Source organism: Magnolia sinica, chromosome 5 (genome assembly GCF_029962835.1).
Source record: "Magnolia sinica isolate HGM2019 chromosome 5, MsV1, whole genome shotgun sequence".
In the NCBI taxonomy this organism is placed as follows: domain Eukaryota; kingdom Viridiplantae; phylum Streptophyta; class Magnoliopsida; order Magnoliales; family Magnoliaceae; genus Magnolia; species Magnolia sinica.
The window spans coordinates 46,695,639-46,700,144 of NC_080577.1; positions in this window are offsets into that span (position 1 = coordinate 46,695,639).

The window sequence follows — 4,506 nt, forward strand, 5'->3', positions numbered from 1 at the left end:
TTATAAAGGATCAGTGATAGCTTTGAGTATGTTCTTTTCATGTATTGAGATTGTGAATTTAGGAAATCCTGCTGTTCACCATCGTCCCTTGGGCATGGTCGGATTATGGAATCCTACCTAACTTTCACAAATCTCTCAGATTGGTTTTGGGATTGGTAAATCCTATTGTTTACCTTGTCACTTAGGCATGGTTTTGTGACGGAATCACTTCCAGTTCTCACACCTCTCATCCATTGAGAACTAGGTCAAATAAAGTTCAAATTTAATTTTATCGTTCCAATTGGATAGGATGGGACTCTTATTCCAATCGTGTGACTTGAATCAAGCATAGATCTCCCTGATCTCTACAAGTGGATCCTTGGAAACCCTAGTTTCCTACCTTTAAATTCACTAGTTTTAATTACTTTAATCACAATTACTCTCTCAAATATTTCAGATTTAGGTTTTCATCTTTTTCTAGTTCTTCTTCTAGTTGCTTTCAGAAAACACACGAGATTAATCCCTGTGGATTTAACCTCAGTCTCACCGAGATTATTATTACATTGCGACCCTACACTTGGGGTTGTGAACAATTGTTTATGAAATTTGTATTACCACATCAATTGGTGAAAATCTTCACTTATATATGTATATCCAGAATTGGGACGTAAACTTGATTGATCGTGATTACAATGGACTCTCAAACTAGTGGCCATTTTTGCCTAATGTATTTAATGGAATTTTCTTGTGGACTTACCATCTTGTGGATCATTTTTGCCTATGTAGATTTTGGGGATAATCCATTTTCATCATACCCCTTGATGGACTATTTATCATATGTGTCTTTGATTAAATATTTTCCCTATGTGGCTTTGATTGAATATTTTCCCTTTGTGGGTTTGATTGATTATTTTCGGCTAACCTCGTAATTGTTAGTTCCACTTGTTGAATTATGATTTGTCGCTAGGTGAAGAGGTTACCATTATACATCATAGTGTTGGAGTCTCATGAGTCGGAGGTGGTGGTACGAGACACTATACCTGAGCTGTCGGCCTATGCTGGGTGACGAGCCCCCCGTAGTAACCCTTGAGCTTTCTTAAATTAATTGTTTGTAATTGAAATAATAATCGTTAGGCTAATCATGCATTCATGGCATACGGGCGATGATGGGTGGCTAATTCTGGATGTTATAGCACATATCCTTTGTCGTAATATGTTTTGCTAACTCCTAGACCACTGACAATCAACCCAATTTGTGTGAGCTAGTCACTACGCATGTACTTAATGTATTTTTGCTGGTGACTGGCCAGTTGCATGTGGGTTTTGCCCCACTCATGGGTTTTGCCCAAAAGTCAACTGGATGAGCATCCCCAGTTAATGTGCATTCACGCATTCGTGCAATTAAATAAGATTATATCGTGAATTATTTTATATATTTTCTTATTTAAACTGCACTTAACTAATGTGGTGGTGTGTAATCTTGAGAAAAATTCTCACTAAGCTGGCCACTCATGCTTTAAATATATAACTATACATATGGTGCAGATGATTTGAATGACACTCATATTCAAACTGATGAGGATCAGGATATAGATGTCAGTGATATGTGATCATATCTGCCCCAAGAGAATCTTTGCGATCTTACACCTCAAGCCTAGTTACATTTTATTCTCTTTATATGATAAATTGTTTATTTCCTATTGTAAGGCCCGTATCCTAGTCCGTACCATTCCGTTGGCTTCCTCGGGCCTTCCGGTTGAATTCCGGCAATCCTCGACCCGTATCTGACGTTTGCTTGCGATCCTAAGCTAGGTCCTGTATACCGAAGTCAGCTTCATCCGAAACTTGTATCATAGCGACCGCGCCGTCGCCGCGGTTCCAACGCCGTGACTCGCGCACCGAACCGATCCCTAGGCTAGAAGATGTGGGCCTGCGTTCGTTCCGAAGAAACACTGCGCATTGCGAATTTCGAGGGAATCTCTACGATGTCCCATCAATTAATCAATCACTCATATCAAGTACAAGCTATGCCCTAGGTACAAGCAACCCATCCCTCTTTCCCCACAAGTCAACTCTTCTCTCCACCTCACCATTCCCCTTTACAATTTTCAAACTCACCCATACTTCTTTTACAAATATTTCAAATTAAACCATACCCTCCCATCCCCTTCCTTACATCATCCCATCCATATTATTCCCATCACCTCACTCTCTCTCTCTCTCTCATTTCTCAAATCTCCCAAGCAACCCCATAAAAATTCCATACGTCCAAACACTCTCTCCCAAGCCAAGTGTGGTCCACCCTCTCATCTCTCATCCCCACCATCAAACTCCCATCAACCTCCATCAAACTTGAAGGTAAGGAGCTTACAAGCCTTAGGGAGCAAGGAGAAGGCCTAGAGGTGGGTGATCTACAGTTGTTTTCGATTTTAAGGGCCACTTGTTATGGGACCCACATGATATATGCATTATACAAGGGAGGGCCCGTTGTGGCCGGGTCCCTCCCCCTTCACGTCTCTCTCTCTCTATCTCTCTCCCTCTCTCTCTTTTGTTATGGGTGTGGTCCACTAGATCCACACCGGTCGTGGACCCACTAAGATGGATGTATTCTATCGACGCCGTCCATCTGCTTTTTCCATGCCATCCAGTGGGCCTGACCTCGATGATGGAAAAATATAAATATTAGACTCATCAGGTGGGCCATGTGCATGTGGGACCCACTGTGATGTACATCCCGTCCAGCGTCTCAAGATGCTGGATGAAATAGGGGTGGATAACATGGAGTGTGTGTACTGACATGGGTGTGCACTAATGATAAAAAAATATTTAGTTTTTTTGAGTGCGCTGCTCCTACAGGCCTCACCTTGATGTATGTACTTAATCCAATTCATCCATCCTTTTCCTCAGATCATTTTAGGCGTTGAGCCAAAAAATGAGGCTGATCTGGTTTCCTAGCGGGCTATAGTATAGAAAACAGTGTTCCTACCATTGAAATACTCTCTAATGTTTTTGTACATCAAAACCCATCCAATATTGGACTTGATAGGTTTGTATTGAGCCACAGGGACCAATGGCTGGGTTGGATTTTGTCTGAGGCGGGCACCACCTACCAAAACCACAAGATTTGTGATTTTTTAAAAAAAATTAAATAACTAACACATTAGGCGGCAGCACCTGCACTGCCGCTGTCAGCGGACGCAATAGCGTCCTCTGCCGTGGATGTCGGATGGAAAGGGACCCACGGACCCAGCCGTGGGCCTCACCATGATGTGTGTGAAATATCAACACGGTCCATTGATGGGTCCCCTTCTAACTGTGGGCCACCCCAAAATTAGCCGCATACCGAACGCTCAGGTGGCCCACATGGTTGGAAGCAGGGAGGATTAAACGTTTGCCATTGAAACCCTTTCTTGGGTTACAGAAGTTTTGGATCAGAAACGATATTTGTTTTTACTCTTCACCAGGTCCCTATGACCTTTTCAACAGTTTGGATGGCATATAAGTAGTACGATGGGCCCCAAGTCTGCATGACCCTATCAACACTTTGAGTGGGAAATAAATATTATGGTGGGCCCTAGGTCCATGTGACCTTATCAACAGGTTGGATGGGAAACAAATATTATGGTGGGCCCCATGTCCACGTGACCTTATCAACAGGTTGGGTGGAAAACAAACATTATGGTAGGCCCAGGTCTGTGTGACCTTTCTATAGGTTGGGTGGAAAATAAACACTGTGGTGGGTCCCACATGGGACCCACTGATGTATGTATTGTACCCACACCTCTCATCAATGGGGACCTCCACCATGAGGTATGTGATTTATTTATGCCGCCCATCCCTATGGGACACACCATAATGCATGGGTTGCATCCAAGCCGTCCAACCATTTTTAAAAGATCATTTTAAGGCTTGAGACTAAAAATAAGGTAAATCTAGGATCAGGTGGACCACATTAAAGAAAATAGTGGGTTTGAACGTCCACCATTAAACCTTTAGAAATTTTAAATGGTGACATTCCTTATCACCACTTATATTTGGGTGTGGCCCATTTGATATACGTGTGACCCATTGTTGAGGCCCACCTTGATTTGTATAAGGCCCATGTTGTGAGGCCCATTGTGATGTATGCAAGGCCCATGGGTTATGGCCCATTGCAATGTACGTAAGGCCCATTGGTGCGGCCCATTGATACGGCCCACTTGACAAATATAAGGCCCATGTGATTAGGCCCATCTTGATGTAGTTGTGGCCCATCCGTTGGGGCCCATCTTGATAAATACAAGACCCATGTACATGAGGCCCATTTGATGGATTGGAGGCCCATAGGCCAAGGCCCAGTGGGATGTACATGAGGCCCATTATAATGTAATTTCACCATAGTTTATGTGTTGACCTTTATAGCGGGCTATGCCTTGGGAGCAATGATGGTTTGACGTCCACATTATAAGGATAATGCTAGTTAAATGTCTGCATTGTCACTCTCCCTAAGGCCTATAGTTAGGCCCATACTTGTAGTGTGTAGGCCGT